The following is a 13,374-nucleotide window of genomic DNA, read 5'->3' on the forward strand; positions in this document are numbered from 1 at the left end:
ATAGTCAAATATTATTAGCCCTTAGTAATATTTGGAATCTAAACATTATCTTATTCTCTTGGAGCACTTCAGTTCGAGCTACGGATGTGGCACATGCAGCTGAAAAAAGGAATCATGTGGTTTCTTATGTGTTAGTTGAGCTATTGCATGGAGGACTTCAGTTAGAACTCATGCATGTGAGTTCTGTGGAGTTGGATATGGAGTTGATGGAGTTGTGTTCAGTTTGACTTAGTTGAACTAGTTGTATTTTTAGTCTAACTAAAGAATACACTAGTGATGAGTTGTGTGAATTAAATATTAATTAATTCACTAATTATTAACTCATAAAGAAACTAAAGAATACATCAGTTAACTCAGTGCATGGAGAGTTCAACAGAGACAGGTGTTAGAGGTAAGTGAAAGGGTGAGTTGTGACTATTAGTTGTGCATTAGATTTTCACAATGCATGGATTGAGTAATGCTAATGAGGATTGCACAGTGTGGGCCAATATCAAGGCAATTGTAGCTTATGCTCACGTGATTCTCTTGCAGGATTGTGCAGTGGAGGCAGGCAAAGCAGCGGACGAGATTTGAACCTGTGACTTGTTTGGATCTGAGCTAGTTTTGTGTGTAACAGGTGGAGATAGTACTGAGTACTTGTGAGGAGTATTGTACCATGTATTGTTACGTGTTCTCAATCATTATAATATACAGATAGTGTGGGGTTTTCAGCTGTATGCTTTCCCCGGGTTACATGCTGTGTTAATGTGCGCATGTGATTGATGTTTCATTGTTTTTAATGTTGTCAAGTTGATGATCAACATAGAGGAGGTTATGTACTATGCATGTATTCCGCAATAGTGTATAATCGGGATAATCTCTGTGAATAAGTGGTTATTATTCAAAATTTCTACATTTCCTATACTGACCCATTACATTCATCTTCATCATCGATACTCCTACCTTATAAATCCTAAGACACGCCTTTTTATACAATCCCATGGTCCTCGGGCCATGGGTAGATCTTCAAAAGATGACTCAACTTACATAAAAGAAGAGTGAAACTCTTTATGACAATTTACTATCTATGCGCTCCGCGACCACAACTTGCAGATACTATACATTCTATACAACAAAACTTGGGATTTTTGACGCAAAACTGACCCTAGAGGACCCTATCCCAATAGTAGCATATTATCATGTGTATAGGTGATGCATCTAGTGAGAGGAAGGACCTAGAGGAATTGCATAATTCAATAGTGGGAAATTCCTAAATAATAGGGGCCAATTTCCTGGAGGAACATTACAAGGAAATAAGAGCTTGGAGGGCTTGAAAATTGGCTAAGTGTTGGCCAGAGTCAGTCAGTCAGTCAAAGGGATAAACTATACACTTTCAAGGTGTGCTCAGGCTTGAGCAAGCATATGTATTTCATCTTTATTCTTTGATTAATGCAATATATATAGGAAGGGGTTTTGAGTAGTTGTTTTCCGCTAGATAAATATTTGTGCATGTGTGATGTTTCCTTTTGCATGTCTATGATTGGTGTTCTATATGGTGAATTAAATTTTGAAGATCAGTAGAGTAGCTTCAATTCCTGTGATTTAGTAAATTTCATGAGCACTTTTGAATATACACATTAATTTCTACATCTATTTCTAGCCCTCTGCAAAAGATTTATTTATTTATCTCTTCCCTCACCTATAGTAGAACAACTTAAGAAACTTCACTATTTTTGTGTAGGCCACAATGATCGAACTTTACTTCTTTGGAACAAAATGTTGTCATTATGTGTGTAATGTGTCTGATCTTTGAGTACGATTATCGAGCTAGATATATTTTCAACTCTTGAGAAATAATTTTTTATCTACAAGAGACTCTAGGATGTCCTAGGCATGGACCCTTCTCCTCAACCCAGTCATTGTCTCTCAGAGAAAGAACATGAACGATGCTAAGAAATTATTCTATAGTGACTGGGCAATGAATTTTGATGATGATGATTATGGTGGTGGTTAACGTCCACTGAGATCAAATTGGTCTATCGGACCTACAATTTTCTTATTTTTTACTTGTCTGGCTCCTCGTCTTTCTTGGCGAGATTGGTGTTGTAGCTTTCTTTTTTTCTCTACGGTCTTCCAACTTCCTTTATCTTGCATCTCCTTCATCTCTTCTAGTTCTTGGGACATTGGTGTCTTAGCTTCGCGATCTATTGTGTTCGTTCTTTTGAAGATAGTCGGAGAAGAAGTTTGGTCTGGGAGATCTGCTTTGCTGTTAAATGAAGATTTATTTTCTGCGGTATTCAAATCCTCATAACTGTTGATTTGTTGGGGCGGGATTTCTCCTTGCTTGTCTTGAGAGTTTTTTCTTTCTTCCCTGCTTTCTTGTGACTCAGAGTTTTCTCTAGAATATTCTTCTTTGATGACAGTGTAGTGTTCTTTTTGTGCTCCTTCCCACCATGTAGATCTGTGGTGGTTTTTTCTAGCAAAATTTTTCTCAGAGGCTTTTGGGCAATTTTTGGCTAGATGCCCTGTCTCAAAGCAGGATCGACATCTGAAGAGGACACTTTCATAATCAAGTTTCTGGTTCCACACATAGTCTTTACTTGTTAGGTTTATTTCAGCTGGGAATCCGGTGCTGAAGTCCATTTCCACACAGATGCGTGTATAGGTGGTTCTGGCATATTCCTCTGTTTCTGGGCACCTGCAGTAAAATTTCCCAATTGCATTTCCGATGGCTTTTAGTGAGGAGAGATTCCAGAGATGCAAGGGTAGGCTTGGCAATCTCACCCAAACTGGTGCTGAGGTTATCACTGCTGTAGAGGGATCGAATGATGGGTCCCATGGCTTCATGAATAGGCCTGATTTTTCCCAAAACCAAGGGCCGGAATCTAGAATACATTGTCTGCTTTCAGGATTTTCAAAATCTACTATAAAGAAACCCTTAGCACAGGGGTAGATATTAATTTCATCCGAAATGACAGGCTTCCATACCTCTAAAATCCAATTGTGGAGTGCTATCAGCCGCAGCCAAAAACCATTGAACCGGCAAATTAGGGCACTTTCGGAAAACTTCAAAGATTCATCGAGTGAGGCCTGGACCACTTGGATAGTGGGAGCTGGGGCTTCATTGACGATATGGGTAGGAGATTGCCCTCCAGAAGCGGATGAGCCACCAGTGATTTTTGCGAAGGTCGGAGCCATATTTTACTTGCCCGTAGAACCCAGCCTTAAAAAATACTACAAAAATACTACTGGACCAAGATTCTGTAGTAACCACACAAGTTGAGCGATTCGTAATTATTAATCCTTCGGCTAATTTCTTTTGCAATGTTCGCGCACGTCCAAAACTACACGCTTTACCAACGCCGCTTCATATCTGTTTGTGTGGTCGAGTGTCTAGCCTGACAAATCAGAAATTCTGAACAGAGCCGCTTTCCATATTTCAATTTCTTCTGCTTTGTGAATTCCGCTACTGCGATAATGTTGGAATGTCTGCGCAAATGGGCTGCTAGATCGCTCTGGATGACGCACCTGTGGAGGAGTTACTTTATAAAACAGAGGAATCACCGTTCATACACTCGGCCATTGATCCCACGTGAGGTCGTATTGAAAAACAGAATTTAAATACGACCCACCACAAAGTAGAGGCGAGAAGATACTGTAGATCAGATCGGCGGGAGAAGTGCAGGAGGTTCGCGATTACAGTGAGAATTCCTGTAGATCCGCTCATGCAGAGACCTGGAGCCGCAGCCGCAGAAAGACGCGGAGACCTGGAGCCGCAGAAAAACCAATACCAAGCGAGTTGATTGAAATGTCAAGAAGATTGTAGATCCGCTCAAGCAGAGACCTGTGATGTTGTGAAATTATTTTGTAGTGAATGATAATAAAAAGGTATTTTAGACTGTCTTGGTATCTAATTCTCCTTTTGGCCTTCTCGTTGCACCAACTTTATTCACCTTTAAAGGGATTTTCTATGAGAAAAAAAAAATTACAACCATGGGGTCATCCTTATCCCAAATGGATGTCAATAGTTTTCTAGAACAATTTAAGGATTTATCCTTAAACAACCTCCATTTAAAGCCCAAATTTTGGTTTAGATTTGTTAACAAAACTTCATTATTTATCTCCATGGATGTCCCTCTAATTATTTGTTTAGTGATATTAATAGCATTCAATCCCATGTATAATTCATTATGGAAATTCAAAAGGGAAACTCTCTTCCCTTTCTGGATGCTATCATCTCTTGTCAACTAATCCAGGTGGATGTCGGTGAATCACCATGGCTAATAATTGTTTTCTACCATTAGGATTTTAGAAGCCCATGGTTTTGGTAAACAATGATATCAATCCATGGTATTTGAGAGGTGGAATAAAACAAAATAAAAATATAATTGAATGATTATCTTTTACCATATACAACCATTCATAAGTTTTTACCATAGTGGTTTACGGTATTCACCCATGGTATTTGAAATATAATGAAAATGCATTACTCTAGGTGAAAAGGCACCCATAAATAATATAAATAAAAGTATTTACCATTGTAAAATCCATGAATTTTCTTATGATGTAGTTTAATGACATTTTACCATTTAATAAAAATAATTATGCTCTTCTCATATGATTTTTCCTCTTATTTCTTTTATGCACTTGTACAATATTTTATTGTCAATATTTTGTCTCATTCCTTGAACATCCCATACCAATGGTGTTAGAGAAATCTATTCCTTGTTGTTTCATAGTGCATGTCCTCAATGAGGTCAGGGTATAGAGAGTTGAATATCAAGCTAGTTTCACTTGAAGACAACCACTCTCACTAGCCCAAATGACCTCCCATGGTGGAAGAAAAGAAAAATGATGGAGTAGGAGATCCTATCAAGGTTTTTCTCAAGGAAGCATTCACACGATATAGGAATGAGGTGATGGACAATTTTTCTCATATCCTTTGATGGCTACCAACAATAGTTATGGAACCATCAACAAGAAAAAAAATTGGAGGTTTGACACCATTCAAGGTACAAGCTAACTTTGATGTCCCTTTATTCATAGGAAAAATTATGTAGATGCTTTGGATAAATTATTGAATATGTGATTGGGATACTACTCTATACAAAAAAAATCGGGCAATGTGGATATCACCTTCACACTCCAAAAAGTCCCTCCCCATGTCAATTATGGGTGGAAATGTTCTGGGAAAGACATAATGAAGATAAGGCTAGGATATTTAATGCAATCCATAGTTGAGTCATTTTTTATGATGTTCATAAGGAGGAATTCTACCTCTAGGGAACTATGATGACCAATACATGAGATGGACAACTCTATGATAAGAGAAAAACTAGACAATGCCAAAGTACACCAATATTTTCCATACCTTACACCCAAAGTTGGGTATCAAAGACTTTGATTGGAACCTACTTTTGAAGTATCATAGTGTCCTACATAGGTACATCCAATTGGAGATGCATTTCCTAGACATTTCCTCACCATGAGACCTTATTGATATGTTGTCAAACTAGAGAAAAAATTGAAGCAAAGGAATAAGTGGGAGTTTGTGTTTGCAAATCCATTACAACAAAATATTGGAAAAGGAGGCGTCAATTCATAGAAAAATGGACAAAGTGAGGAGAGTCAACCTAAATATAAGTAGCCCAAACTATAGTCAAAGAAGGATAATGGGAAGTTAAACAAGGACACTAGAAAGTGGTGTGAGTTCCACAAAATCCCATGGTACATCACTGATGAATGTCACTTGAAACAATTATTTTTTCTTGAGCTTAAAGAGGAAAAAATAGGCTTTAGCTTATGTTTTGATTCAAAAGAGGATAAAGGAAAGTTGACCATTGATGCGAAACCCAATACTACCATTATGAGGGCAAATATCCAACAAGGAGTCAAAGGACCCTGAGGAGGGGGAGTATGTCTTCTCTTCATAGATGTGGGTGAAGCAGACCCCACTACATTTCATTGTTGATAGTGGGAGCTAGAAGAACTTGATCTAAACCAAGGTCGTCAAGAGATTGAAGTTACTGGCAATGCCACACCCCCAACCATACAACATTGGTTGGTTGAGCTATGGATGAGACATTTGTGTTAGCTAGCAATGTGACTTGTATTATGACATCAAGCCCTTCAAAGATGACATACTATGATGTTTCCCCACTCAAATTTTGAGATGATCTTCTAGAATAGCTTTACATGTGGAAATTATGAGTGTCAACCTAGTAGTGTCATTTTTACTCTAGGAAATGAGCTCTAAAAGATACTAGAGGTATTTTCAACTATAATAAATTCATTAATCTTGGAAAAATAATGCTAAAATGTAGTCTCTCATACTTCCAAGTTTGTCATCTTTATAATTAAGTTAGAGGGTGGACAAGAAGTCATTATAACCATCACAACTTCAACACAAGCTCTCTCTACGAAACACAAGCAAGTGGACAAGCATGTAGAAGGGTCTAGAGACATATTCACCTCACCTACAAGAGTGCCTCTAAACTTCCAGGTCAAACATCCACATACATGGGATGGCAACCTTCCATGTGCTCAGCATGGCTATAATATAGCTCTTCAAAACCCCGTGTTCAATTATTTTATTACCAAACTCCATACTTTTATGGAAAATCATACATTGGCTAAACTAGTAGATCTTTCAAATCCCATCTTGAGAAACATATAGTTGACGCATTTTGCAACCACATCTCCAACTCATGTATCATTGAACACTCCAACAATTTTGAACACCTTATTTTCTTTGAAAAAATTTAAATCCTTACATGTACACCCTATCAATCTTATTATATCATTTAGGAAGTGATTGAAATTGAAAAGATCCTAATAATTTTAACCGTAGTGATGGCTACAAACTTATCGAATATTGGAACACTAGTATCCAAGATCCCAACATTTATTAAAAGAGATAATTACAACTCTTTATTGCTTCTATTCTCATCCCTTTTGGTATCCCTCTTACTCGTAACCCCTTCCTCCCGCAAATGTTCTAGCTTAACTAATACCTTCTCTAAATATTTGAATTTAAGTTGTTTTTTCCTTTACTGCTCTCATTTTACTTTATTTTGTTTATTTTTCTTATCACTAAAATTAACTTTTATTTATTTTTCTGGTTGATAATATTAATAAAATTATTATTTCCTAATGAATTTATAAATGGTTTTACTCATTTTTTTTACCAAACTTATTTAAGCTTTAAGATTTTAATCCTCATACTATTTTTATATTTTTTCAAATATATTTATTCTTGATAGATAATGTCCACTCAAAATATTGAATGTTTCAATATTTAACACATAAATTATCTCTATAAAATTCAAACATTAATATTTTTTTATTAATTTTTCAAATATATTTATTCCTAAAAAATAAAATGTACACTCAAAATATTTAAACATTTCAACATTTTACACATAAATTATCTCCCTAAATTTCAAACATTAATCTTTTCCATTCAAACAATATTGAAAATTGGGTAATGTATACGCCACTTATGTTTTATTTGATGGTGTCAAATCATTGCATCATGAAATTAATGATAATTTGTGCAGTTTGGTACTTGGGTATGTCCACATGGTGAAGAATCTTATGAAAATGGGGCCACAAGTTCATCGGGTATAATATATTATTAATGTTAGAAACATGATAAATAATCTTAGGAAGATGTGGTCACAAGTGCATTAGATATAATATATTATTAATGTTAAAACATACAATGAAAAATCTATGTGCAAAGGAAATTCATTTCGATGGTACATCTTGTTGTTTGGTAAAGGGGTTGGTTAAACGCTTAAATTATGGAAAAAAATAACATATGAAAAAGTAAAGTACGTTAAGCAATATCTTAACATCATGATATATTATGAAAAAAATGTAAAATGAATATGCTAATTTATACTTATGGAAAAAATCCAAAGAACATCATGATATATTATGAAAAAATTGTAAAATGAATATGCTAATTTATACTTATGGAAAAAATCCAAATTTATCATTGATTAAGTCAATATTGGTTACCAAATTTCAAGCAAGCAACTATGGTAACAAACCTTCAAACAAACAATAAACTTGAGTTCAATGATCATTATGGAGATTATGAATAACAATTACATTTTGATCATCACACTCTTTTACTATATATAGAGCTCCCCCTTTCGACTTTTACCTTACCATGTCTAATGATGTGATAAGTTTATATTAGATCTAGATTAATTAGAAAAAGATATTTCCTATTGGTTTTTTCTTTGTATTTATTTATTGCGAAATGTAAAAATATTTTATAATGACGTAATTTTACTATGTATTTGCAATTTTATGGTTGATACTCACTCTAAATGAATTTGCACTACGTGAAGCGTATAACCTCAAAGCGGCTCCCGCTTGTTCCATCGCCAAAATCTAAGTTTATTTGTTAGATTGTAAGCTATAAAAACCAATTTATATATTAAAATGAGTTGTTAATACGTCAGATTCAGCACCACCGAAGACTAATTTGTATATAGATATAATATGGAAGCCAAAGAATGGTTTATTTTTTTAGAATTATGAGATTGACATTTTCATAATTATTTACGAGGTTGGTATATGGTTGGACACACTTGGAGGTGTCAGTGAGAGTTAAAGGATTTTTCAATCTAAAATTTTCTTCTTCTGATTATTTTTCTGGCAGGTTATTTTGATGGAGCAGCACAACAAGGATGTTGTGGTTGCGGAGCATGGTTAAGGATGGATCATAGATTACATTATAAAATATCATGGTGTTGGCAAGAATATGTGGGCACAGGTATGGTTTTTTGGGTGCTACTTTGGTTCTCCAAAAGACTGGCCATTGATAACATACATATATATGGAGATTCAAAATCACTTATTGATGGGATTATAGCCAACACCTCATTCATGCTTCCTTGTCTAAGTGGTTGGATTGCTCTCCTTTCATCAGATCACCTTCCAACACATTTTTAGGGAAGCCAATACTGTTGTGGATGCTCTATCGAAGAAGGGACTATCAGATGCTTCAGGTAACATGTTTTACATATATATGGAAGATAATCAAATCAGAGAAGGTCACATTAAATTGCCTTAGTATCTAGCTTTTTTGGCTTTCTAAGTGTTAGCAAAACTTTCATGATGATGTATATTTGTTGTGATAAAATATTATTTTGGATGTTTTTTGAACTTTGCTGGGGCATACAGTGTTTGTAGATCCAAATGGTATGAATCCATTATGTATAAAGGCATATAGATGACATGTTTTATGGCTTATATAAACCATTGTTTTTTTCATCTGAAAGAAAAAATAAATAAATAAATAAAATAAATAAATAAATAAAATAAAATAAAATAAAATAATATATATATATATATATATATATATATATATAATATTAACATCACACAAACATAGATACATAGAAAAATTGTAAATACATAATATATATATATATATATATATATATATATATATATATATATATATATATATTATGTATTTACAATTTTTCTATGTATCTATGTTTGTGTGATGTTAATATTATATGCAATAGGAGTGTGTTAAAGGTTGTAAGATTGATTGATATTATTAAAGAATTAGTCTAACGAGTGTTTTTAGGGAAGTTTAGTCATTGTCATTTAAGTTAGAAATTATGTCAAAAGAATTGTATATAACATCGTTGTGTCCAAATTAACTCAAAATCATTTGACAAGTTGTTAAACTTGAGCTATAATTGATAAGATTTTGACAGAGTTAGGGGAAATGGATATTGGAACTCTGAAATGGATGTGTTAATAGTGCTGCAATTTTTTTTTGACAAATTGTATTGTCTTGCCCTGGTATATGCTAAAAATAATAGTGGTCAACATTGATAAATTAATTGTATACTAAGTAACAAGGACTTGCATAAATTTTAGTGGCTAGTAACCACTAGTAAATGTGCACATTTACATTTTTACTCCTACTTATTAAAGTGTTGAGGAACACATAAATAATGATGGGAAGTCTAAGTAATAGTGGTCAATACTATAAATTAATTGTAACTAAGGAACAAGGATTTGCATAAATTTTAGTGGGTAGTAACTACAAGTAAATGTGCACATTTACATTTTTACTCCTACTTATTGAAGTGTTGAGGAAAAAATAAATAATGATGGGAAGTAACTGCTAGTAAGCATATTTATTTACAATTTATTGTCATCCATTTTTATGCAAAAACTTGCTTAAATTATGGTGGAAAGTAATGATGGTAAATATGCTATTTACTTGAGTGTGATCTATTTTTAAGGATTTTAATTTTGAGTGTTTTTTTGCTAAGGTTAATAATAATAAAAAATATTGCACAAATATCCAAAATTCATTTAATTTTGAGTGGTTTTTCTGCTAAGGTTAAAAATAAAAAAATCATAACACAAATATCTAAAATTCATGGCATGAATATTGCAATTGTACTTCAAATCAATCTTACTAAAAGCTAGTCAAGGAGGTCATCAATCCGAGAAATCAAGTACCAATTCCTAAATGTGATTTTGTTTAGGGCTCAATAATCAATGCAAATTTTCCATGTCTTCTGTTTCTTCTGTACCAGTATAATTGGGCTTTCACATGGTGAAGAAATCAATTGGATGTGCCCTTTTTGGAGAAACTCTTGGACTTGGTGCTTAATTTCCTCATTTTCCATAAGAAAGCAACAATAGATTGGACCATTGGTTAGACGTGTGTCAGGGGTTAGATTGATTGAAATCTTGACCTGACAGTGCAGAGGTACGTTAGTGGATGAGGAGAAAATGTCTTTGTATTATTCCTCAACCTTGTCTACTCACTTCTGCTGTGTGGAGGGGCCTTGTGTGGAGGCCATGGATTTGGCCACAATCTTCCCATTACTTCGAGAGAAAATTAGGAAGAAGACAGTTTTTTCAGTCTCGGAGATGAACTTACAACATTGATTAGCATAGATTAAAAAAATGGCAATAAGTGAAGCTAACTTTGGTATCTTGTATAGTTGTCTACCCAAAGTAATAATAACACTAGGAGGTGTAGACTCATATACAACATGACACTTCCACAAGTATGGTTGGCCTAAAAGAACATCACAAACATCAAGGGGAGAAATATCATAGATTATCTCATCCTTGAAGGGCTTCATGCCATAGGACAAATAATATTATTGGTTGACGTGGAGATCTCACCCTTGAAACATCCACTCGATGGTGTATGGTTGTGGGTGTGGTGTTGTCGACACGTCCAACCACTTGACACCCTCTATTGAGACGAGGTTCTTTTGATTTTCAATATTGACAATGAAATGCAATGGATCATTGTTCACCCGCATTTGGGAGTGAAAGAGGCACTCACCTTCCCCTAGATCTTCGAGCTCACTTTGTTGGACCTTGGTTGTGGCAACGATGGCACTGGATTCTGCATCAATGATTTGCTACCCCTTGTCTAGGTTTGATTCAGAGTCAAAACCTATATTTAACTCAGAGGCTTTCAACTCTGCCATTGATGGTTTCCTTATGCAACATTCATCAATGTTATCAGAGGGGCCCTTGTGGAACTCACACCACTTTTCCACATCTTTCTTCATCTTCCCATTACCATTCTTTGTTTGCAGCTTAGATGGATTGTCCTAGGGTGGTCCACCCTAGATTTGTCCTTTGTTCTATGAGTTTAGGATTCCCTTGCCCTACTTTGGTTGTGAGGGATTCGTAGATCCAAAGTATCACTTCATTTGTTTAAATTTTTGCTTAATTTTGAGAACATATCAATATGTTGTGCCAAGTGAGGAGATATCCAAAATCTCCATTTATGTATGGATGTATTCGTGTAAACTGTCATGGTACTTGAGCACCAGATGTCGCTCGAAGTCTTTGATACCCAACTTGGTCCCCAAGGTATGGAAGATATTTGTGAAATCTTGCATTGTTTGGTCCCTCCCGTAGTGTCATCTATCTCATGTATTGGTCTTCATAACTTCTAACATGGCAATATTGTTCCTTCACAACATCCCTAAAAGAACCTCAAGCGGGTGCGATTCTAACATTATGGATTTCTTTGTTGCCTTTTCCTCATAGTAAGTCTCCCACCAATCCTTGGCATGGGCAGTAGCCTTAAAGAGAGCAAAGTTAATATTTTCTCTATCAGAAAAATTGTGGATGAAAAATACCCTTCTGGCAGATTTAACTATTTTTCTAGAGCTTTTACATCTATCTACCCTTAAAATATAGAAATATCAAAATTAACTTGTACTTTAAAGGGGATGGGGCTCCAAAGTGGCCATTTGATGATGTGTACACTATTGGCATCTGTCATAGGATCTGGGCAAAATTATCCATTATCTCATTCCTTTGTCATACAAGGGCTTTCTTGAACAATAATTTAATAGGATCTCCTGCGCCCTCGTTTTTCTTTTCTTCTGCCATGAGAGGTTGCCGGGATCAGTGAGGATGGTCTTGCAATGACTCAAACAACTTGAGTCCCAACTCTTTATACCTCGAGCTCAATGGAGACATGCATAGAAAAACAGATAAAGAAAAAACCACTATGATATCACTGATCCAAATTTATAAAAAGAACAAAATAAAACACAAATTTATATCTAGAACACAAAAATACAATGAAACTTAATTTTTATTATTAAATATTTCACTCTCAAATTATGAGTGACCCTAAAATAATTTTTTTGTTATAAAAAATAAATAAATCACACCTCTCTTTTATACAAGATTATAAGATCAACCATTCATAATACTTTTAATTAAAGTTAATTAAATAAAATATATATATATTAACAAATTTCTTCATTTAATAATTACTTCAATTATACTTAAAAAAATATCAAAGTCGTAGGTAAGGAATTAGGCATCTCCCTTTTACACCTCTCAATTCATTAATGCTTAAAATATCTTATAACCTTTTAACCAAAGCCACAATGATTATGGCCCTTAAATACACACGTCCATTAAACCCGTTATCACTTATTCAATTAAATTTCTAATTTTGCTATGCCACTTGTGAGGAGGCATATGGGGCGTCTCTTCATACTCCATACACGCTGAAATGCACTAAGGGTCATCGACTCATTAACTCCCACGTTAAACTCCCACTTTGCCCAAATAATTATATTATCTTTGAGCTCCGGAGTAACGTCATTACATCGACAAACGGTTTAACCACATCGGGGTAGAAGCAGCGCGTCTACGAATGATTGTCCAATTGATGCAGCAGCGCTGGCTCTTTCGTTTACAGAACAATGGAGCGAAAATTATTGTTTCGTTTACAGAACATTGGAGCGAAAATTATTGGGGACATTTTATTATCCATATTGGATCAGGCATCTATCCATACACAGATATTCACTCTTACAAGTTTGGCATTTAATGTATTATTTTTAAACG

This window comes from Pinus tabuliformis, chromosome 7 (genome assembly GCF_031772625.1).
Source record: "Pinus tabuliformis cultivar Carrire ecotype Pingquan chromosome 7, CPIR1, whole genome shotgun sequence".
Classification (NCBI taxonomy): Eukaryota; Viridiplantae; Streptophyta; class Pinopsida; order Pinales; family Pinaceae; genus Pinus; species Pinus tabuliformis.